The sequence below is a fragment of the Leptonychotes weddellii genome, chromosome 4 (assembly GCF_054177405.1).
Source record: "Leptonychotes weddellii isolate Sample4059 chromosome 4, ASM5417740v2, whole genome shotgun sequence".
Taxonomy (NCBI): Eukaryota; Metazoa; Chordata; class Mammalia; order Carnivora; family Phocidae; genus Leptonychotes; species Leptonychotes weddellii.
This window is the reverse complement of record NC_138372.1, coordinates 147,909,704-147,935,539: the sequence shown is the minus strand read 5'-3', so window position 1 is coordinate 147,935,539 and position 25,836 is coordinate 147,909,704. Positions and strand designations below refer to the sequence as shown.

General features: G+C 35.9%; 1 protein-coding gene and 1 non-coding gene across 3 annotated transcripts in view; both read left to right on the top strand.

Annotated features, from left to right (window-relative positions):
• Positions 1 to 25,836, top strand: part of CSMD3 (CUB and Sushi multiple domains 3) — a 1,160,890-nt gene that overhangs the window by 520,464 nt on the left and 614,590 nt on the right. The window lies entirely within an intron of this gene.
• Positions 25,259 to 25,389, top strand: LOC115943193 (small nucleolar RNA SNORA63). The gene has a single exon (XR_004077809.1). It is a non-coding gene; the product is annotated as a small nucleolar RNA SNORA63 (small nucleolar RNA).

The following is a 25,836-nucleotide window of genomic DNA, read 5'->3' as shown; positions in this document are numbered from 1 at the left end:
CATGAGATTAGAAAAATCTTAGGCTGTTAATAAGTATGAAGAAACTGAAAAACGGAGTTGTATGGAAGATTATCCATTTACTACAACATTGTCATCATTGGTAACACTTATAGACATTTCCTCTGTGGCAGGCATAGTGCTAACCACTGTCTTATTTAATCCTGAAACAAACTGATTGAGGCACTATTATCTCAATTTTAGAAATGAAAAAGTAAGATGTAAAGAGAAATAGTCACTTTCCCAAGTTCAAATACTTGGAAAATATATTTGTCCTTAAGTCCTCAAGGCTTAAGTCCTTAAGACTTCATCGAAAGGGGAGAAAATCCAGACTTCAGAACATTAATGAGAAAACAGAAAATGATAAAATGGAAGCAACAGGTACCTTCCACTCACTTGGCAAAGGCAACTCAGAGTAAGAAGAAGAGAGAATCTAGATGTTTCTTAGGTTCAAGTAAAGCTTTTCTGTTACAGGTAGATGTGTACTCATGACCTATCTTGTTTTCAAAGGCTTTTAAAATGACATGTAATGCAATAACTTTAAAAAGAAATAGTGAAATGGGGATAATAATAAAATAAGGCAAAATATTTCCATGTTCCTAAACAAAAGTTCATATACAAGTTAGTAGACAACTTTAAAGAATGTTAGACTTAAATATGACAGCTGCCAAACAAACAGGGAAACCTGACCAGTTTACACACAAACAGTTGTCTATGAAATACAATTATAACAATGACACAGAAAAAAACAAACTTTTTCCAGGCTTTGAGGTCTGAAATGGCTTGAGTTGTTTTTAAAAAGTAGACACTGAATGATAGGTATTGTGGGAGTAACTTTCATCAATGTTCTGGCAATGAATAGAACAGTAAACTGCATAAAGTTGATTTTTTATGGTGTCCTCCACTCAAGACAAATTATAGTTATAAAGGACAACGTAGTGAAAATCGTGGTTTCAAGTGGTGTGATCCAAGTATCCTGCTTCAATTTTTCATAAATTAGATGTGTGCACTTTTTGATGGCAAAAAAGACTGGAAAAAATAGAGAGTAGATTTAAGAAAAAAAGATTAATGTTAATGCAGAAACAAAACCTCACACAGGAAGAAAAGTTATAGCCAGATCATGGAATTTAAGGTCTACATAAAGTAAGATTGAGACTATAAACCATCTTTTTTCATTCAAGACTCTCATTTCAATAAAAAGAATGAATCATTTTTATTACGATTGTAAATTGTTCAAAGGCAGAAATAATGTTACATTATTTTGTTATGTTTTACAAACCCAATAGCACAAGGGGCAGCTCTCTACTAGCTTCAGTCTCAAGAAATATTTGTTGAAAATTAATGTATGATTACTTTTCTTTGATTCCAAGACACATGATGATATATATCAACATATATATATTAGCTGGGAGGCATAAAATATGCATGTTCAAGATTCATATATTGATATTATTTCATCTAAATTTTACATCGTTTCTGCAGACACTAATCATTTATACATAGCTTTATTCGTTCTTTGTATGCAGGCATATGTGGGTATGGTTTATAAAGTACATTTAGCTATTAGAAATTACTGGCTGTGGTGCTGGAAACAGTAATGGAAGGAACATGCTGAAATAGTAATTGAAGTTTTAAAATGACTATCCACAGTGAGTCTGAACAAAGAATAGTTTTCATGTCTCATGGGTGCTTGGACAGAATAAATAAGCTTTTTCCCAGACAGCAGCATAAATAACAGTATCAGTGCACTGCACCTTTGAGAGGTTATTAATATAGCTGCTGTCTATGTATTGCATGGTTGAGCAATCAAGAAATGCTGATTTTAAAGGGACTGAAAGTTCACACAAATAACAAATTATGAATTAAAATAAAAAGAGCAATTTAGAAATTAATATTAATGGATTTACACAAACCCAGATAAAGATTTTTATTCCCTAAATGGGATATGTATATGAGATATTTGCCAATTTACACTTATGGATACAATTATTCTTTTCTTGGAAATGCAATAAATATCCAAAAGCTGAAGTTTATGCAAAGAAGCAGATTATGCCCTTGAATAATATGTAGAATGTTTATTTTAGATATTCATGATGTTCGAAGAAACATCATTCATTGAAGAATTGATAATTTGTTGACTGGGAAGTATTTAAGAGAGCTAATATTTATAGATTAGACAAAATTTTTGACAAATTTTCAGTCAATATTTATTTGGATGGCCCAAATAACCAGTTTTTATCTGTCAAGGCACAAGAGCTTGAACCACTCATGAGAGTAATATAAGGGGTGACTAAGAGAGGATTAGAAAAGAAGACAAAAGAAAGAAAATACTGGAAACAGGTAAAAATCAGGGAGTCACCTTTTAATTCTATTATTGAATTAATTATTCACTTATTTTTATGCAATTATTAATGTAATTATTTATTTTGGATTCCACAAACATTAATGAACATTGGTAGGGATGCCAAATTAATACTATGTCGGATAGGGGTGCCTGGGTGGCTCAGTCATTAAGTGTCTGCCTTCGGCTGAGGTCATGATCCCAGGGTCCTGGGATCGAGCCTCACATTGGGCTCCCTGCTCAGCAGGAAGCCTGCTTCTCCCTCTCCCACTCCCCCTGCTTGTGTTCCCTCTCTCACTGTGTCTCTCTCTGTCAAATAAATAAATAAAATCTTAAAAAAAAATGCTATGTCTGATACACAGCATGTAATGGTTTTAATTATTTTGTATTACTTAAAAGGCATGAACACAAAACTAGGTAATATATAGTAGACTATTTTGTTTACAAGAGAGGAATAATTCTCTGCAAAATTCAGATGAGGAAGATTATTTCCATGTTTGGAGATGGTCAGAACTTGAGATGGAGGAGCAGAACTTGGGAATTGTTTTGGATTTCAAACATAGGAAGTTGGAAAGCATTCCACATATAGAGGATATGTCACGAGTGAAATCACAAAGTGAATTGGCGTATCTGGGGAACAAGGTGGGGGAGGATGGGCATTCCAGTTTGGTTAGGTATATATATGAAAGAATATAAAGTGAGGTAAGTTAGGAAGGGTTATGTTATATAACTCCTCCCTTAATTTTTTTGGAAGCACCCTAAATCCTTTATTCCTGTCCTCACCATTCTATAGTATATATACTACAACTGACTCATATGTTTTTGTTTGGACTATAATTTATCATACGTATTGCTGGCAGGCTAATCCCATCAAAATCTCACATTTGTTATGTCCCAATAATGTTCAAAGGCCCCATTTTATTTCTCAACTTCACACTGTGAGCCAGTAAAATGAGACAATCAAGAATGTGAACTCAGGTATCAGAGTATGTCAGTTCAAATCTTTGATCTTCTATGTAAGTAATAAACTCTCTTCATAATTATCAGATTTCTTATCTGTAAAAGAGAGTTCTAATACATTAGGACCTACTCCATAGGGAGTTAAGAATTTGTATGAGGATGCAATGAGGTAATCCATATAAAAGCATCAAGAATATGAGCTGAAACACAAACACTTAATGGATAGAATTGGTAGTGCTTGGGGAGCTGCCGCTAATAGTTAACTCATTTGATTTCCAAAATCACCCATGATTTGTCTCCATCCAGGTATTTCTTTAATTCTCACCAGAAGTTTGTCCCAGCATCTCAATACTGAACAGAATCACTGTCCTAATTTTCATATACATGGGAGTTGTCCTGAATGAAAGCATACCTATTAACCATATTCTGCCCACCCACCTTTCAAAGTCTTACTCACCTTTCACCTCCTCCAAAACTTCTCTCCTATTTCAATTATCCTTTATCCCTGCTTCTTTAATGCCACTTCACATTTACTATCACACAATTACCACACAATTTAGTACTTAATTCTCTTTGGCAGTGATTCCTCACCATTTTATGGTCAATAGATTTATTTCTTCAACCAAAATCACCTTAGAAAGAACAAAATAATCAATACTTCTATAGTGCTGGAATTTTCATTGGATCTCTTTTGAATATTGCCAAGAAGAGAACAGTTACCAATATGGTTTATCTATAATAGATAGATAGATTGACAGCCCAGTGCCACCTTTGATTTTAAATGGAAGGATCGCTGAACCTCAGTTCAATTCCTTTCTTCACATACAAAGGAAAAATAGGTATCACAGTTTATTTGATAGATAATTGCTCTGGCCAAAGCTAAGGGCCATGACCCTCATTAACGAACATTTATTAAGGGCTTTGGGGGTCTTAAAGTTTTCAAACTTCTCTCACATATGTGTCAGGTTCCTACTCATATTTTACTTTTTACTCTTCTTCACAGGGTTTAGTCCAGTGACCACTATATTTTTGTGCATATGATAGTTGCTAAACAAACATTTTGAACAAATATTATGGGGAGACTTAGTTCATTGTAACAAAGAGTTTAAAAAGATAGTAATGTGCTGATTGTAACCAGAAAAATTTGCCTGGTGGAAGACTTCCTGTTATGCAAAAGCAATTAGAAAATTTTGCCCAAGAGCAAACCAGAACCTGCTGAAATTTATCAACCAGAAACACATATAGTAGGTGTTTGTAGCTGTTATTGATGCCTTCTTAGTTTCATGGAATAATGTTACAGATGAGATGATGCATAATAAGGGTGATATTAGCAATTAATAGAGTGACATATGGTGAAGAAGATAGACAGATGGTTTAGATATGGATATTTATCATACACTCATGTTTCTTGATGGTCTTTTTTTCCTAAAAATAATAGTTTGAAATTTTTTATATAATTTAATTTTCATAAGCAAATTCATTTTACTGAGCTCTGACAATGAATATATTTTAATGAGAAGATGTCATTTACATGTTATGTGATGCAGATGATAGTGATGCATTTATGTATATCATTTAAAATTCAAAACTACCCGAACAATTAGAAATTTTGCATTTCAATAGTGCCCTTCCAACAATTGCTCAGAAATACATTCCACACATTTTGCCTACCTCATAAATTTATTAGGAAAATATGCAAATAGTTAGCAAATAAATAATTGTCATATAATGGGGGGGAAGGTATCTCGATAGTTATCAGTGAGAACATTCTATTGCCACTCTTCCATTTCCTGGGTGTATGACCTTGCTTATCTTGCTTAACATTTCCTAGGCTTCCGTTTGCTTTTTTGGTGATTACTGTGGACTTCTTCCAATTATAAATTCTAAATATTCTTAAGTACAGTTACTGCTTTTCTATACTTTAGAACATGTTAAGGTTATTCTTAGTTAAATGTTTGTTTTGGTCCGCTCTGGCAGGTGTAACAAAAATAGCATAAACTGAATGGCTTAAAACAACAAACATTTATTTCACCGTTGTGGAGACTGTGAAGTCCTAGATGATGACTGGTTGGTACAACTTCCTCACTGTAGCCTTCAAACTGTAACCTCACGTGGTGGGAAGGGGAGGGGTCTCTCTTGGATCTGTTTTATATGATCACTAATCCCATTCCTGAAGGCTCCTCCCTTACCAACTAATCATCTCCCAAAATCTCTACCTCCTAATATTGTCACGTTGGAGGTCGGGATTCAACATATAAATTATTTTGGGGGGACACAAATATTAAGTCCATAGCAATGTTCTCCTTTACCTTTGCCAGCCCAGTGTCTGTCTCAGTTCCTGGCACAAAGCAGGCAATAATAGTAACAATAATAATGATGGTAATATCTGATAAACATTGCTAACAGAGTATTACTGTGCTTTATTGTACTATGTTTTAGGTAGCAGTTTAAAAAATAGATAAATGTTGCTTTTACTTAGGGCCAAAACTGCAGTTATCAGTCATCAAAGTGTTTCAAAGTAGTTTAAAATCTGTGGGTCTTTTATACCTCATTTACTATTTAAAATATAATTTCATATTAAGTTAAAGGATTATCTTTGTTTATACATTTCCATACTAATAAGTGTACTTCTATGATATCTTCATTTTAAATAATGTATCCTTAGAAAAACGAAGTTGATTATAATGTGATTCTTGATCCTGCTATATTCTAAGGGCTATAGTTTTGAGAGTTCTTAAATGGAAAATGAAGATATTAATTATTAAAATTTATCAATAACAATTATATGTGAGTTGGGAGAGAAAATAAACAAGAAGCAACTCTTTTATTTTTGGCATACATAATTTTAAAGCCCTGAGGATTTGAAATTTAATGGGAATAAAGGGGACTATGCAATGAACAAAGCACAAATGACTAAGGAAATAATAACCTAATAAACAGTGGACATTTTAGCTGAACAGCCAAGGAAAAACCTGAAATGTGTTATCTTTATGCAAGGATGAACAAATTGAAAACTAGTAAAATCAGCACAGGAAATTCAAAATTTGCAGGAGAAACTACTTATTTGAAAGGGAATTTCAAAGAATTGTTAAAATGAAATGACTTTTTTGTGTTTTGTATTTTTACAGTAAATCTATGAAATTCCTCAAAATTCCCTTGTAATGTAGAAAGCCTTCTATCCTATGTTTGCTGACAGGATGTGCTATTATCACAAAGCACCTGGATGATCTAAGATGACTTATTACCCTTTCCACTAATTCTGATCACATAAAATGATGGGAAAAGTAAAGATGGTGGAGTGAGGGACTCCCTTACTAAGCTCCTCCATAGTGCAAACTCACTTTTGTTTTAAAATAGCAGGATAGCTACTTTTAGGCAGAAGAGTTTGTGGAAAAAGTGATCATAGTGCGATCACTAGAATGTCTGACACTTTTTATATGCACTCAAAATAGAGAATTGTACAATGTGAAACAAAAAATATGCAGACCTGGGAAAGACATAGACACCAAATAGGAAACAAAAGGCATAGGCAAAATATACAGAGACAGGATTGATGAGAAGGGGAAAATTATTAATATTTAAATTGAGTTTATTTGAAATTTAAGGAATCATGAATTTTACCCTTGATATGAACATATAGAATTTATCACATTTTGGCAGACCTTTCATTGAATTAAGGTGTAAGCTATGTTTTACTGTTTAGCTAGTCTGACTGTAATTTTTCTGGATCTCTAGGTTTATAGCAACAGCATCCCCAACAACTATCCATGCCTGGTACATGGCAGACACCCTCCCAGATACTTGACTGAATGAATGTTTTGTTTCTCACTATGCTAGACGCAACGTAAGAAGCACAGAATAGAACTGAACAAATCATGCCCTTGAGGAATTTACAGTCTCGTTGAAAACAGTACATTCAAAATGAAACAACCAGAGAACATCCCTAAAGCCAGAGAGGCATGGTTGCACAGACAATGTTTAGGTCATAAAGACAATTCAAAACAAAGGAAGGACAGAAGACAGAAATGAGAATGTCAACCTTTGGGAAATAAATTCCATAGACCATGAATGTATCACTTAGTCACTTTCTCTTCAAGCTGAATATTACTGCATATTTCTTTATTTTGGAAATAATTTTTTAAACAAAATGGATATTGGAGTGCTAAATATTTATTTGGTAAAAGGAGAAAAAAAGGTGAGTTAGAAATTATCTTTCTTTCAAGATGGGTGCTCTACTTTAGTGGGAAAAACACAACAGAAATGTGTGTATTACCATACATCACAATAACAGACATTGCAGATGAATAGACACAGTGCTTTACATTCAATGAGGATAAACAACCATTCTGCTTAGAAAAGTCTAGAAAATTTGATTAAAAAGCAAATAGGGATTTAAGAAGGAGAGGCAGACAGACCGGTAAGTTAGGTATGGAAAGATATACAAGACAGAAAACTATACATAAAGTTGCAGGGTCATGAAAGAGACCTATATTAGAAAGAGAGCAAGACACTGATGAATGAAATATGGAAGAGCATAAACATATTGAAGGTGGCTAAAATGGAGATATGTTGGTTAAACAGATGGATCTTATTTTGAAGGGTCTTATATGCCAATGGCAAGGTAAATATTGGGTTTTGGATGCATAAAGAAGGAGAGTTTTTTATTTTTAATTTTTTAAAAAGGATTACTTATTAATTTAATTCATTGAACAAGTATTTATTCAGTGATAATTATGTGCCAGTCAGACACTGGGGTAAGTACCAGAGATAAAAAGATAACTAAGACAAAATCTCTACTTGCAATGAACTTACTCTCAATGGTGGGGGGCAAGAGAAGATCCCAGAGTTAATATACAATTATAATAATTTATCATAAACTCCATGCTAGAGTTATATAAAAGGTGTTCTGGGGCTTGACAGAGAAGACTTCCAACAGGAGGCAGAAGCTGAGCTGAACCTTGAAAACACAGTAGACAAGGCTAAGCAAACAGTGATGGTTATGTAGGGTACACCAGATAGAGGGAACCACATGGGAAAAGGCATAAATATCAGGGTGCACTGTATTATAGAAAATGGAATATGAGTGGAGAGAGGTAACACTGAAGGCAGGGTGTCCAGTTTGACTTTTGATTAAGTCAATGATAAGAGAAATGCAGAGAAGGGGTTAGAAGAGAAGTAGATTGGAGAGGATACCAATATATAAAGGATAAGGGAAGGAAGTTAAGCCTGTGAAAGAGACTAAAAAGTAGTAGCTGGAAGTAGAGATGGATAATAGGGGAGAATGGTGTTGTAACACCACAGTGAGGAGAGATTTTATAAATGAAGTGTGGTCAACATTGTTAAATGCTGCACAGTGGTTGAGAAAAATAAGAACTCCTTGAGTTCAACAGCGAAGAGGATACCAGTGACCTTGGTAAAACCATTTTCATTGGAATTATTGATGTGGAAGACACATGGCTATAGTTGAGGAGTAATGAGGTGAGAAGAATTGAGGCTTGAAGTGAAAGCAGAAGCTTAACTGTAAGGCAAAGGCAAGAGCTAGGTTAGTAGACAGAGGAGCGTGAAATTAGGGAAGGGCTCTTTTTAAGATATGAAAAGTTCAAATGATAACATGGCTCAGGTGCGTGTGAGACGTTAAAGATAAAGGTGAGACTAACATAACATGATAAAATAAAATTTAAAAAAAAGATAAAGGTGAGAGCTGGGCCGATTGGAAGATACAGTTCTCCAGTATGAAGGGTCTGGAGTTCAGAATAGAGGGGATTGCACTGAGGTTGGATAGGAGTTCACACACTCTCCTTTCAGGTGGGAGACTGTGAGGAAGGAACCAATGAAGGTGCAGATAATTTTATAGGTGGGAAACAGAAGGCATTATTCTCAAATGGTGCTCTTCCTCCTCCCCAGTTTTTTTTTTTTTTTTTTTTGTCTGTAAAATAGATGAGGTTATCTAAGGAAAGGAAGAAATCCAGCAGTTATGTGATTAAGTAGGATGGAACTGAAGATGAAATTGATAGGAATAGAGAGCTAGGGGAAGTTACCAAGCACTCAGCCTCTGAGAAACAGATTCATATCCTGAGGGTTTCATTTAGCCCAGTGGTCCTCATCCCTGGCTGCACATTACAATCACCCAGAGAGCTTTTGAAATAAAAACCCATGCCCAGGTCCTAACCTACAGCAATTAAATCCAAGTCTCTAGAGGATTAGATAATTCAGTTCATATATCCCCTCTGAGATAAATTGGTCAGTTTAACTGCATTGAGGATTCAAAAACAGCTTGAAATGATCCTCTCTTTTCTTAGGAAGTCTCTCCCTCCTTCCCAAGGAGTAATGTACTCACAGGCAGGCTGTTTGGAACATTTAGTTATGCATATCGTATTCCTGTTCTACAGAGTAGCAAAGTGGAAGTTTGATGCATTCAGGTCACCAAGGCAAAGCATCAGCTCACCACTTCCTCTTCTTACTGGACATATCCAGATAGAGCAATATAAATTTGCATGTTAAATGTCAAAGATGGACTCATTTTCATACTTATCATGTATTACCAGCTGGAAATGGCACCAATTTACTTTTGAGATAAGTATTTCTTGGGAAGAAATGAAATGGGGTCAGAACTGAATGAGCTGCACTTCATTTGCACTTCTGCTGTCCGTTTCGGACAGTTTTAGCTTATTTATTCCAAGGAAACAAGGCAAGGCAAATGTAGGTTTATAGAAATAATTTTGAGAAGAAAATTAAATAACACTATGACTTTATGAAACATGAATTATTTTAAAAGTTTGTTGTAAGTGCCAACATTTCAACATATGCATTACTTTTGTATGTCCTTTCCTTGTTGTCTATTGATTATCCAATTCATGCAGCACTTGCTTTAGTGGCTCATTATTTTAAATATTTTCTTTTAAAAAATACTTATTTCAAATTTCACATTTCCATTATACAGTTAAGGTCAATATTTATGACTTTCTTACTGAGTACTATTTCATTACAAAACTCTTCTTAGTTTTTGCACAAATTAAAAGGGCATCTTGGATGATTTTGAGATGTTCTAAGTCTATTTAAAGTTAATGAAATTCCAGGGTGCCTGGGTGGCTCAGTTGGTTAAGTGTCCGCCTCTTGATTTCAGCTCTGGTCATGACCTCAGGGTCATGAGATTGAGCCCCTTGTCAGACTCCACACTGGGCGTGGAGCCTTCTTAAGATTCTCTCTTTCCCTTTTTGGCTGCCCTTCCCCACCCTCAGGAAGGAAGGAAGGAAGGAAGGAAGTTAGTTAATAAAAGTTCATGGTCATTTTCTTGGCCTTGGATAAACTGCTTTTTCAACTTTTGAAGGATAAATATTTATGTTTAACAGGATCTGCAGTTATATATTTATCCTGAAAATAAATACCTTGGGTGTTATAACATTGTTACCTTTTAATAACCATTAGCACATCTCACATCTCCCTGAATATTTCCACCAAACTCTAAGGGGAAAAGAAAAGACAACAAAATATTTATATATAGAAAAAAAGGCAAAAGAAATGAGAAACATTTTGTTGCTTTTCTAGATCTGCTTCCTCACAGATCAAATGTAGCTTTCGATAAGACTATTAGGAATGCCTTCTGAAAAGCTTATCATTTACCATTGTTTACATTTATTTTGTTCTTTTCTGCATAAAATTTCTTTCAAAATTATGCAAGTGTGGCATATGATATTTTCCTTCCTATTTAGAGTATTTTAAAAAGAAAATACATCATAAAGACCATGTTGTTAAGAAGTGTTTTGTGAGGTCTTCATAAAAGGACTCCAGTTTTCACCATTTTCATAATCATAAAACTATTTATTAATTAAATACAGCAGCATTCATTCTGAGCCATGAACACCAAAGGCCACATTTAGCTTTTCTTTTTTTCTTTTTTAATTATTTCATCTGTTAGAAAGTACTGACAGGACTGGCTGATGTGAATCTGTCCCCCACCCCCTCAGCCCCCAGTAAAGCTTAACTGCCTGATGAATTTAAAACCTGGGAGTATTATGAGTAGTTTATTTTAGAAATTATAATCACTAAGGAAGGAAATGGGATTTACAGTATATTTAGAGTGAAAAACCGCAATTTCAAACAAATTGTAAGAGAGATACTGAAATTTACCTACAAACTTGTAAAGACATTACAGCTCAGTCGTACTTTCAGGGGCTGAGAACTAGAGTCAAAAAGAATGTATGGGCGGGAAGACATCTACAGACTGAAGTGGCAGCACAGAGACTTAGTGGAGGAACTCTGATTTTAAGAAGACAAGTGCAGATCATACATAGATGGTTGTACATAAGACCAGCATTGCATATTGATATGTGACATACTTGTGAGAACCCTGCCAGGCTGTCTAAAGCCAAGAAAGGTTAGAAATGTGAAGTATGCTGAAGAATAATAATTAAAAAAATTATTTATATGAAATAAGGAAAGCAATTATACATATAATTATATATATAATAATTATAATGTAGGCAGGTATTTCCTAAAGTTATCTTTGAGTATTAATAATAAACACATAGAAAAGGTGTTCAGATAAACTGACAATTTGTTACATTACTTTACAGAACTTGTCAGAATTTTTAATATTCCTGTTTTTTTTTTTGTTTATCTTTAAAAGTAGAGATGTAGTGTGTAACACAGGCTCCCAGAAAATGCTGATCTGGGCTGAACATTTTGGAAGATGCTGATTTGGAGTGTGTAGTTGCAATCATTCCCTAACTGTTCTCGCCTCTAGCTTCTCTTTTCTCGCATTTGCTCCTCATTATCATTACTAGAGTACCCTGATTGAAAAAATAATAATAATAAATAAAAACAAAACCCTTTCAATATGCCATCCCATTCTGCAAATAATACATTGTTAACTGTTCAATTCAAAATTTCTTTTATTTTTTTTTATTATGTTCAGTTAGCCAGCATGTAGTACATCATCAAAACTTCTTAATGTGGCATTTTGGAGCCTCCAAATATTGTCCCTGAACTTCTTTTCAACTTTATTTCTTCTTAGTTCCAACACTGCTCCAGAAAGCTAAATATCACCATGTCCTATATGTCCCTTTAGTGAAAGGAAAATACTTGGATTCAAGAACTGTCTCCTCCATTGTGTGTTTTGGGTGATGGTATATATCAATATCTTTAATTTCCTCTCTCTCACAGGAATTGTGCTGACTATATATATTATCTATAATGCAATAATTTTGCTTTTTGTAGATTAAAGTAGATCAAATAAATGAGAAAACACAGCCCTTAAGTGCTGGAACCAGGATTCAAGTTTAGTTGTGTACAGTTTCAAAGTTCATGTTGTTTTCACTCTCCACACTGAGTTAAAGAGCCTAAAACACAGAGAAGCGCAGAATATACAGACCATGGACATGATGAATATCAGTTGAACTGTGCAAAGTTTTATGTAGTTTTGATTCTTATGAAGTTTCTTGGGAAAAAGATTGACTCTCAGTTTCAGCTTATATAAGACTTTTGGCTTCCTTAGGTAGGAATTTTTTTTTCCTGTACTACCTAAATCCTGACTCAACTGTGTCTGTGGATTTTGTCCAGATAATTTTTCTGATTTAACTTCTCCCTTTTCTGGTTCATTTCCCCTGAGTTGTCCCTTGGAGAAATCCCCCCCCTTCTTTTTAAAACTAAGGGTCTCACCAAATTTCAAATTTCTTCTATTTGATGGGTAGATATTCATAGTTTATCTTTTATCTTCTTCACAGTCAAAAATTATAGTAAACATTGGCATATTTAATTATACTTCAAAAATGTGCCCAAGGAAGCTTGAGGTTATGGTTAATATATACATTGATGAATTTTTAAAGAAACATGGAATTTCACAAATGGATATTCAGGACCTATGGCCATAATCTGCAAAAAATAAGGGAAATAATATTATTTCTTAGTAAAGAAGAATTTGGATGTGTGGGTGAGAAGAGGAGGAAAAATCTGGAAAGTTGGTAGGATATTAAGCAATATGGGAAGAGACTGAAGCCTTAGGAAAAAGCAGCCAGTGAGAAATCCTTGGATCAGATGAAGAAAGGATCTATGAGAAAGGAATGATTTAATATATAATCCTAAATAATCCTAAATTAAATTTCTAATTTAATGTTTTGTGTTGCTGCCATGTAAACTCTTTACCTTGTCTCCGTCCCCACATCTTAAGTAATAAGTAATAGTTGATCCTAGTAATTGATAGTGGTTAAGGAAGACTAGATAATAAATAAAAAGAATAATTATCTCCTTTTCCAATTATTAGAGGGTTTTTTTTTTTGTTAGTGAAGTTTAGAGTTCTCAGATATTGTAGAGGCTTGATTTTATTAAAGCATGGGAAGATGTGTGAGCTGTTATTATTATTTGTTGTTCTTTTGATAAATCTTGTGGTGCATTGCTTGATAGGAGCTCTGGTGATATAAAAATAGTAGTCATTCTTTTTCAGCCTTATGGACTCAGTATGTGCCTCATAGGGATGTCAGAGGAATGTGTCAAGAACTATGAAGGGTCTGAGGTTCTACCATACTTGCAAATTTATAAGTTAGCTTACCATACTTTTATGGATGCTAGCAGAAATCAAAAGACCCCTAGGTCAGGGGCAAATGACAGTTTACTACTCACAATATGAGTAGAAGGCAGATCATTACCATTGTTGTCAATTCCCTGAGCCCCCAGTTTCTTGAAGACCAGGTAAGAGTTGTTCATGCATTAGGTTGCATTTTAGGAAACGAACCCTGAGCATTGAGAATCCAAATCTTTTATAATGGGCAGTATGCATGCCTATTTCTTTGCTCTGGAGGGAGATACTATCTCTATCTTCCAAGACTATAAGTAAACTTGTCCTTTGCTCTGGAAGGAGACACTGTCTCTGTCTTCCAAGGCTGTTCAATATATAAGCAACCTTAAAAAGATACTCCAGAACAAAGACAGTTAGTGCTTTTGCTTGCAAGATGTGTACAATTAGGATAGACCCATGGAGAATTGCCTCCTGATAATATCTACCTCTCATTTCTCTATCTTGGCTTCTGGTGCATTTTCTCATGAGAATTTCCATTAGTCAGAGGCTGATTAATCTGAATGCCAGAGGCTGGAAACAAATCTATTCAATTTTCATCATACAGCATTTAATTAAGATTATTATCAACAGGACTCCAAACTACAGAATGAGGCCAATCCCTAGAGATCCAAACCCAACTAGCGTAACAAATTACATCAACCATCAGTGTCTGCATTAAAAAATCATGTGGCTTTTTCCTTTCATTTATATATTGATATTTGCACTTGTCCCAAGGTGTTAATCCAGGTACTGTGAGATTCATTAACAATTACCTTGGCTCACAGGTAGAAGTGTAGGGCAATTCTACCATCTCTAACAACTCTGACCAGCAGTTTAGGTTGATGTGAGTGACTTCAGAACCAAGGTGGTATCATTGATCATTTCAGCTAAGGCCAGTAGCTTCCCCCACGTACCCAGGATAACCTCAAATGGTGAGATCTCCACAGTTATCTTATTGTTACATGATTTATAGGTGGTGTTTCCTTAAACTCTTGAATGTCTCTTATTAATACCCCTAAATCATATTTTGGAAAGGAAGGCTGGTTAATACATGTCTTCCCCATAAGAAGAGTCCCTAGGGCATACCTCATGCCTCTGGAAAGAACCTATTTTTTAAAATTGCTGCCCTCACCCCCAAGGAGGACTACATCAGTCAGAGGACCCCAGTTGATAGTGCTTTCAAAGTGCTTCCAGATGGTTGGTAAAAACAGCTTTTTCAGTGAAGTTCAAATAATAGAGTTTGGTCCTTGTTTTGGAAGAACTCTCTGTCCTAGTCATCTATGCCATCAGAAGGTTGACATTTGTCCACCCCATGCAATGACAAAGTAAAAACTATAAGAATGGAGATGAGAAAATATCTGGAGGTAAGAACATGTGTTTTAACTGGGAGGTGTAGAAATTGGGGTTATCTCCTGCTGTTTCCATAGACCTCTTGGTTAAGGTTAAGGACAATCATGGTCAAACCATTATAAAAAACATGGGTCAGGAGATAACAAATCTATCAGTAAGTTAAATTTATGGACTCACAACGGTTAGGGAATGCTAGCCTAAAGTATTTTCCTTAAAAAAAGACTCCAGGGCACCTGGGTGGCTCAGATGGTTAAGCGTCTGCCTTCGGCTCGGGTCATGATCCCAGAGTCCTGGGATCGAGTCCCACATCAGGCTCCCGGCTCAGCGGGGAGCCTGCTTCTCCCTCTGACCCTTTCCCCTCTCATGCTGTTTCTCTCTCGCTTGCTCTCTAAAAAATAAATAAAATCTTTAAAAAAAAAAAAAAAGACTCCAAAGGTGATTCTGAGAAACAGATGTCACTCCCTCTGTCATACTGCACTATCCCTCTGTACCAGGTGTTGTTCCCCCTTCACCATCACAAAATCTGTGTGTCTTTTTCATCTTTTCTCCAATCATCAAATATTCTTATATGGACATTTCATTCAAATATATCCTATAAAATAGGAGTTAGGGCATTTTTATAAAACTTTCAGAGACTCAATATGTCCCCAAATTTGGTCCTTCTGTAAAGGGGCTCAGTGATCAGTGTATACTTAACAAAGTGATCATTATCCTTATAATCTACTCAGTGATCAGTGTATACTTAACAAAGTGATCATTATCCTTATAATCTGGGGTTATGTCAGTACAATGAAAGAATCCAGGTCACTGAAGCAGTTAAGTCTGAATCCCCTAAACCATTTTTTTTACCCAGACTGCAAAAACAAGCAGATGTATAAAAACCAAGCAGGGATGTAGTTGCTATTAGAGGAAGAAAGACAAAGCATGCCATACCAGGAATGGTCAAGATAGAATCTCAAACTGCAAAATAGATCTGTATATACCCCAGCCCTTTGATCATTACCCAGAAAGTAGATAAGAAATGATCCCCTTCTGGAGAAGGTCTCATTCAGTGACCAAACTGTCTTACAAAAGCTTGTGGACCAGAAGAAGGGAATGAGGTGGAGTTAGGGACATTTTTAGGTCCATTTTTAAAGAGCCCATTCTAACACTCAGCAATTCCGGATGCTTGCAGATGGTAGAGAACATGAAAAGTCCATCAAATACTTTTAGCCCATTTTTGAGTGGCTTTTGTGATAATGGTTCAACCACTTTCAGACTGAAAATAGTTCTGAAAGCCAAAAACATGACAAGTTTTATTTCAAGGCTCCAATAGTATGGATTTGGATTATCAGACTGGATCAGCAACACCATAATCTGAACAAGTGTCAACTACTGATAAAGCACCACTGATAACTTTGAGAGGAGGTCACAGGTCAGTTGTAGTCAATCTACCAGAAGCAGGCAGGAATCTGACTTAGGTAATGTGACTTCCCTTACCACAAGACAAATGGGACAGCTTTTAGCAGAAATCAAAAATCTTGGATGTGATGATTTTTTCTGTACCAGGAACATAGAGTCCTTTACTTGGTGCCCAGTTTATAATAATATATGTATTGCCATGTCCAGTAAGATGATTGGTGGAATTTTTGGTAGTGCAGGCTTGACCAGCAGCTTGGTTCCAGTAGGTCTCATCAGAGAAAAAGTCCTTAACATGGGCATCTGCATTAATGACTCAGATGGTTTAATTGTTAGCCACATTTGTTTTCAGAGTTCACAGCCCCAAAAAGGTATCTTTCATCTTCTGATCTGTAGTCTTCCAAGTGGGAGACTAAATATCTAAGATATTGACAACAATCAAAGTCAGTAAATATATAAGGCTCATCAAGGGATTATTGACCATAGCTTTGGGAATGGCCTTGAATTCTGCCCATTGAGTAGAGTGATCATGTCCATTTTATATTTTGTAAGGCAAATGTTAAGTTTGAACAGCCATAGTACATTAGCAGGATAGCATCATTGAGACAGGCCCATGTATTTAGGGCAAACTCGGCATTGATGGTACATTGAACCAGAGGTTTACTTGAGACAGTGAAGAAAGGGGATAAAGTTTTCCCCAGAAGAAGGAAAAACTCTTTTTCCTATAAAACTGAGATGTCTTTAAGTCCAAGCATGATGCATTCTTGAAAATATCATTTCCATTTGACAAGCGGGGTTTATGGGCCCTCCTCACCTTGTTATTCAATGAATAGAAGTTGACCCACCAAAAATGGGAATATCAAGCTGGAGAGTCACAATAACTCTGTAGGTCAGACATTCAGATTTGATAAGAACCCCATATAAAAATAGCTGTTTTTCAAAAGGAATGTACCTGGTAACCTTGCTATTGACAATGGCTTCCTTTTGCCAGAGACTTCAATTAGTAAAACCATTAGTTACAGACATTTATAGCTCAAAAGAGTTATTCATATTGCAGGGTAAAAGATAATAGTACTTTTCTACATGATGATCTTCCCAGTTGAGAGAATCCTCTTTGGCATTTGTGGGCATTCATAGTACAAGCATCAATACTAATTATATATTAACAGTAGAATCCTTAACAAAAGTACATTGTATTGGCCCAAAGAACCCTGCTCCCAAGACACCATTAGTTTTTGTTCCTCAATGTGATTTCTACTCAAAAATCACCAATTTCATTTGGGCATCCAGCATTCCATAGGACTAACTAGAATGGTGACTTAATTGCCTCTATCTAGAGTAATAAAATTGTTTTTTTAAAGATTTATTTGTTTATTTGGGAGAGAGTGCAAGAGGGCGGAAGGGCAAAGGGAGTGGGAGAAAATCCCCAAGTAGACTCCCCACTGAGCACAGAGCCTGACATGGGGCTCGATCCCAGGACCCCAAGATCATGACCTGAGCTAAAACCAAGAGCCAGACACTCAACCAGTTGAGCTATCCAGGTACCCCTAGAGTCATAAAATTTTGAATCTGTCCGGTCTCCTAAATTCTCCAGCATATTTGGAGAGCTTAATATGACCTTTGGTCCCCATTGGGGGTCAGAAAGACTTCAGTCCCACCCTTAATGATCCTCATCTTTAAAGCAACAGATCAGGTTGGTGGAAGGAGGGAGGGTTTAGGAAACATGGGGCAAGAGAGTGGCTTCATGCCAACAAAGTTGAGTTTACTTTTAGTTTTGAGTAGTGTAGTGGCTGCCTTCAAAATATTTTTAGATGTCTGAGTCACTTTCTCATCCTCTAGTAAGTCAACTTTGTCAGCATTGAAAACTCAGTCTGAGGCAATAAAACCCTGAATATTAGCCAATGCTTCATTTATGGTTTCCTTTGGGGGTTTATCTCAGTAAAATCTCCCCAAGAGGGTCAAAGCTCCATTATAGCAGCCAGAACCCATTTTCAGAGATTCTGAAGTCTTTTAATGGTATCTCCAAATGGATCTGTGGTTGACACTATACACTGCAGAAAGTTCTGAGTCATTAGATGGTCTCACTATTTTCATTCTTTCTTATCAAGCATTATTCTTCCAGCTCTCTCACCTCTGAAGTGAACCAAAGTTCTAACTATTAGTTTGATTTCTTCCCATAGTGGTCATAAAAATCCCCCTATTTTACCTTTAGTGATGTAAGCATCTCCATGGCTTCTCAGCAGGTAGATAGAAAAGTTCTGCCCCCTTTCCCCAGTACAAATCTTAACACTAGTTGTTACTACAGTGTGTACCTGAAGCTGAGTGCCAACCTGATGAGATATTTTCCTACCTGGAAGAGAGTTAGCATACTCAGCATTCTGTTAGGATAGCTATCTTGGCTCTTCACAGTACTCAGCCTGCAGCACCCCTCCTCCCATGCTTCCTCCTTCATTCGACAGACAATAAACTAGAGGAGCATTTATTGCCTGATGGACCATTCAATGTGGTCATTATGTTTGCTATTGATTTCCAGAGGCTTTTGTCAAATCACATTAATTGGCTTGTGAGACCATCATTCTTCTCTTAAAGAGCATTGTTTTTGTCAGAATCCCATCCACATAACCCAAACTGTCAAAACCTAAAAGATCTGAGATTTTACCATACTTTCAAATTAAAAAGTTACACTTCCACAGTTTCATGGATGTTGGCAGCAGTTAAAAGTTTACTACTCACAAACTGAGGGTTGCTGGAGTGGTGTAGGGTGGGAGGGATGGGGTGGCTGGGTGATAGACATTGGGGAGGGTATGTGCTATGGTGAGTGCTGTGAATTGTGTAAGACTGTTGAATCACAGACCTGTACCTCTGAAACAAATAATACATTATATGTTAAAAAAAAAAATAAGATAGTAGGAAGGGAGAAATGAAGGGGGGAAATCAGAGGAGGAGACAAACCATGAGAGACTATGGACTCTGAGAAACAAACCGAAGGTTCTAGAGAGGAGGGGGGTGGGGGGATAGGTTAGCCTGGTGGTGTGTATTAAAGAGGGCACGTACTGAATGGAGCACTGGGTATTATATGCAAACAATGAATCATGGAACACTATATCAAAAACTAATGATGTAATGTATGGTGATTAACATAACATAAAAAAAAAATTACTATTCACAACAATGGGAGTAATCAGAGTTTCAGCTTTGATGTCAGCTCCTCAAGTCCCAGTTTCCACATGCCCAGATAAAGAGGACAAGACATCTGTGCACATGCTGTGCATTGCAGGAGAGGAACACTGACTTTAGGGAACCCTAATCTTTTATAAAGGGCAATAATTATGCCTACCCTATTGCTCTGGAGGGAAATATAGCCCTATCTTCCAAAACTGTAAGAAAATATGGCAGTTATTCTAAAAGGAAGGCTTCTGGGGCGCCTGGGTGGCTCAGATGGTTAAGCGTCTGCCTTTGGCTCAGGTCATGATCCCAGGGTCCCGGGATCGAGTCCCGCATCGGGCTCCCTGCTCTGCGGGGAGCCTGCTTCTCCCTCTGCCTCTCTCTCTCTCTCTCTCTCTCTGTCTGTCATGAATAAATAAATAAAATCTTTAAAAAAAAAAAGTTTAAAAAAATAAATAAATAAAAGGAAGGCTTCTAAGGCTGTTTGATATATAAACATTCTAGAAAAAATAGTCCAGAACAAATGATTCTGCATGCAAGAAATGCAAACATGGAAGAGACCCATGGAGAATTGTCTCCCAACAGCCTAGAAACAACCTGCTTAATCCTGAGGGCACTAAATTCCTCCGCAGCAACCTGTATGACTCTATGGGCCATGACTGCCATGATGGCTTTCAAGGGGATTGATCACTTTCCCATCCATGTATATGGAAAAAGTGTTACTAACACAGTGATTAAAAAAATGTGGCCACCAAGAGCAGTGAAAGAAAATTGAAAAATAATTACGAATATGAAATTGGTATAATTTATTTTAGTAAATATTACAACTTTCCATATTGAATGTAATTTATCCTAACCAATGAAGTGAATGTCAGCCAATAATTCTTTTATGTGCCAAAGCTAATCAGAAGACTCGTCTATAGGTACATAGATATAGATCCAGTAGACAATTAAGCAAAAAAAATTGAGTTAAGTGGGTGTGGATAAAGAAAAATATATGTAATAAATCTTCAGTGAATTCTTTAGAATTTTAAAGACTAAAATGTTTAGGAGGATAATTTTTAAAAAATATCAATGTGAAAATATAAGTTTCTATGATATGCTTTAGGTTAACCTGAATCAATATTTTCTCAAAGGACATAGAACAATATGATAAATTCACAATTTAATGCTGGTTCCTCAGATTTCTACAAAAGTAGAATCGTGTCTTACTGCTCCACTAACTAGTAAATGAAGAGGCAAAAATCCTAGGTTCCACATAGTTCAGGACAATTGTAACATTAGGTCATGTTCAGGTCATGAGAAGTTATATGAGAGTGCTGAAGTAGGGATAGACTTGAACCATCTAATAATTTGGAATTAAGAATTCAAAACTTTTGCATTTGATATTTTAAAGAAAGTTGCATATGTATGTGTGTCCAGATTGTGATCTGTATGAATATAAAATTGAAATTAAGCTCATTTATCCTATTAATTAATATATTATTCATTTTCAAGACCAGTTTCTATTTTCTTTATTTACAGAGTTAATAATCAAAACCTTGCATGTTACACAATAATAATACAAAACATTAAAAACAGAGTTTCAAATTTATGTCTTCTGTGATTTCCCACAGTGTTATCCAACAACCAAGGAGTCAATGTTTTACAACAGAATTGAAAATTCAGTCTATCTCCTCATAATGATATTATCTTGACAGAATTGAAAATACAGTCTATCTTCTCATAATGATCATATTATCTCATATGTGATGAAAGATAAATAAAACATACTGTGGTCTTAGCAATAAAATATTCAGTTTTCTATAAATTTGTATGCCTTTGGCAACTAATATATATGTAGGTATGCATGAATGAGCATGCATTTATGTCTATGTTTATATACATATATGTATTTGTTTTGTAGTTTAAATCTTACTCAATTTCATTTTACTTTAATGTAGCAATCAAGTATCAAATGTGTATATTGTTAAATGTGTATATTATTAAAACAGGGACTGCCACTAAGTTTATACATTTTTGTTACTCCATTACATTTAAACCTTTCATTCAAATTATGCAGTCAGAAGTAAAGAAAGTCTAAATATAGCATTTCCCTTTGCTAAAAACAAAATAATCACTAGAACACTAATATATAACAACAACAAAAAAGCCTTCTTCACTTGTAACACAAAATTTGGGCTTAAGAACTACAATGACAAGTGAAAATAGTATACTATGTGATAAATTTTATTAATGCAAAAGCAACAGAAACATAGTGCCATCAGCAAGCTATGTGTAATTATATTATTGGCAGGAAAATTGAATTCTTCTAGCATAAGAAAGACATGTTCTTTGAAAATAGTTCACAAATATTCAAATATTACAATCTTCAAGCACTAAAAAATGTGACTAGTATTCTTGATACCTTTTTCCTATTGGTTTTTGTTAGGCACTGTAAATTTATGAAGTTATTTAACATTGGAAGATTGCTTAAAATTTTATTGCAATGTCATTTGTGCATAGTAGTAAGGAATAATAATATTTATAAAAATATTTCTAAATGGATAATGATTTGGCTGGCAAATATAAGAGTAGTAGGAAATATCTATTTTAAACTTGAAATCCTCTACCTTGCTATGTGTAAATAAATCAGTGAAAGGGGCCACTCCATGGTTGTTTTGTTAGCCTTACTTTTTTTAATCTGGAGATTAGATAATAGAAATTACATTTCCTGCCACATCTACTTATTATCCCTTTTATGTTGTAGTTAAAATTAGAGCATGTTCTCTCTGTCCCTCTATTACTCTCTTCTGTGCCCATCTCATTCATTCTTGTATCTCTTCTTGCCCTTACTTCCCTACACATACACATACACACACACACACACACACACACACAAATTGTATCTTCAGGAATTGTCTATTGCCTCTTTCATGGAAGAGTAACATATCAATTCATTAATAGCTATGTTCAAATTAATCTGGCAAATGATTTACCAAAATGACCAATTTTCTGTGTTTTTTTATCAGATGAGACTCAAATAAGTGAGAGATTATAATCAGTTGGGTCAGAACAGAACCCTGCAGGTAGACATCTAGTCTACTTCTCCCTTCACTTTCTTAATTTTTAGCATCACAATTTCCTTCTATACTACTAACTAGAATGTCTATATTCAGTCAATCTACTCTACACATATTTATGGATTATTGACTGAGTTCATTCTGTACATCACGCATTGGACTAGGCTCTGGAACCAAAACATGAAACAATAATGGACATGGTTTCTGCCCTTATTGAACTTACTGTCTAGTAGTGGGGGAACAACACACACACACATATGCATGCATGTATCAAATATGCAATTCAGTCAGAATTATGACATCCTAAGGGATGTTTGGTTCAATAAAAAACATCAAACGGGATCATTGCCTAGAAATGGGAAGGTTTATTTGACCAAATGATGGTTAATTAGACTTCTGAAGGATGAGGAAAATGTAACCTTGAAAAGAAGGGAGGGAAGAGTTTCTAGGCAGAGGGAGGAAGATGCGCACAGGCTGTGGCTGGAGGGAATATAGGTGGAGAGGTGAGGAGGCCAGAGTAGCTAGAGATAAATATTGTTTCAAAATAAGCCTGTAGAGGCAAGTAGGGTCCGACTATGCAGGATTTTGTAGTCTCTGTTATGTCTGGCTTCATTCTAAGAGTAGTGGGAAGTCATTTGTTGTTGCTGCTGTGGTTTAGAGGCTGAGGGCATTTATGATCAGATTTGCATTTTGAAAATATAACATGCGGCTTGTAGTGATGAGAATGGAAGGAAGATCTTCTCAGCAAGACATTATAATAACTTGGGTTGGGGTAGTCATGGTGGAAATGGAGAGAAGTGAATGAGAAATTATGGAGGAGGAAATTTCAGAGATTATGTAGGAGGAAAAATCCATAGGATTTGGTGATAGATTAAATAAAGTGGGACTGGGTGCAAAAAAAATTCAATATTATAAATAACTTGAATTTCTGATTTATATCATTTTCTAGTTAAATGTGGTTATGTAACAAATCATCTCAAAACTTAGTTTAAACATTGGCAATATTTATTTTGCTCAGGTATCTGCAATTTGGGCAGGGCTTAGCAGGGGCAGCTCATCTTTCTATCACTTGGCATCTGCTGAGCAGTTCAAAGGCTGGGAGAGGGAATCATCTGAAGTTTCTCTTTTCCCATGCCTGCGTTTGAGGCTGGCTAATGTTGAGATGTGTTAGAGGTGTGGCCTGAACACCCACACGTGGACTTTCTGTGTGGTTGCCTCACTTGTTTATAGCACAGTGGCCAGGTTTCAAGGGCAAACTCCCTGAGAGTACCAAGCGGAAGCTCTAGAGCCTTTTATGACTTTGCCTTAGAAATCACTCAGCATCACCTCCATCACATTATATTCATTAGAAACAAGTCAGTAAAGCTGACCTCTATTCAAGAGAGGGAGTGTGAAAGAATTTGTGGACTTGTTTAATTCCAGCATCGGCAACTTGATGTCAGACAGCCCCACTATTGAGAGAGAAAACTTTAGAAAAAGACCACATTTGGAAAAAAACGTGTATTTTTTTCTTTTGCTTCTGACTGATCTTTAAGCATCTGTTTTGCATGCTCTGCTTTTTCCAGAATCTATTGCTTTTAAGCTATTGACTTCTAAAACCTATCTAACCTTGACTTTTCATCTAACTACTAGTATCTCCAGCTGTTTGTTGCCCCTAGGATGCCTCAACATCATCTCCAATTTAAGTTGTTAAAAATCAAACACTTGTCTTCCCTCACGTTTTCTCCTTCTCTTGAAATCTTTTCAGTTAATGGAGACCTCATTCTGGTTCAAACTTACATTTCTCCTTGATGACTCCTCCTCAGTGCCAATCCCAGTCTGTTGCCAGATATGGTCGGGTCCCCTATAGACAGCTACCTCCCATCTATCCACATCTTATTTTCTTTCCTCTTTCTTTTTGTTCATTTTTGCCTTATTCACAGTGTTCTGGACAAGTGATGTTTTTACTGACCCTAGAAGATGTCAGCTCATTTTCTCCTCAGGATTTTGTTCTTGAGGTTTGCTCTTTCCAGAATAATTTTCCCAGAAATTTTGCATATCTGGTTCCCTTTAATCATTAATTTTTCTATTCAGACTCCTCTGACCACTGTTGCTGAAATACCCCCCTGTTCTAATTATTCTCTTTTACCTTTTAAAATTCTTTTCAATAAAATGAATAAGTTATATGGATCTAGTGTACAGCCTGGTGGCTATCGTTAATAGTACTGTATTATTAACTATAGTTATAGTTACATAACTATTGCCAAATAGTTATATAATGACTATTATTACACTGTACAATGGCTAAGAGAGTAGATCTTAAGTGTTCTCACCACCAAAAGCAGAATATGGTAACTACAGAACTGATAGATATGTTAATTAACTTGAGGTATAATTTCAAAACATATATGTGTATTAAATCATCATTTTGTGCATCTTAAAAAGTGTACAATCTAGATGCAGGATCTAGTTACAATGTAGCTGTAAAGTGCTGCCTTGTCTTTGACCCCTGCTCAAAATAAAGCTGTTACCTTTCTAGCCCTGTCCGCCATGGTGCTTAGCAGCCAGGGATGCATGGTCTCAGACATGTTTACCAAGTAAAACACTGACTTGAGGGGCGCCTGGGTGGCTCAGTCATTAAGCGTCTGCCTTCGGCTCAGGTCATGATCCCAGGGTCCTGGGATCGAGCCCCACGTTGGGCTCCCTGCTCTGTGGGAAGCCTGCTCTCTCTCTCCTGCTTCTCCCTCTCCCACTCCCCCTGCTTGTGTTCCCTCTCTCACTGTGTCTCTCTCTGCCAAATAAATAAATAAAATCTTAAAAAAAAAAGTGTACAATCTAAATATATATAATTTTTCTTTTTTTAAAGATTATTTATTTGAGAGAGAGAGAATGGGGGTGGGGCATAGGGAGAGGAAGAGAAAGAATCCTCAAGCAGACTCCCCACAGAGCATGGAGCCCATCATGGGGCTCAATACCAGGACTCTATGATCGTGATCTGAGCCAAAATCAAGAATCGGCCCCTTAACTGACTGAGC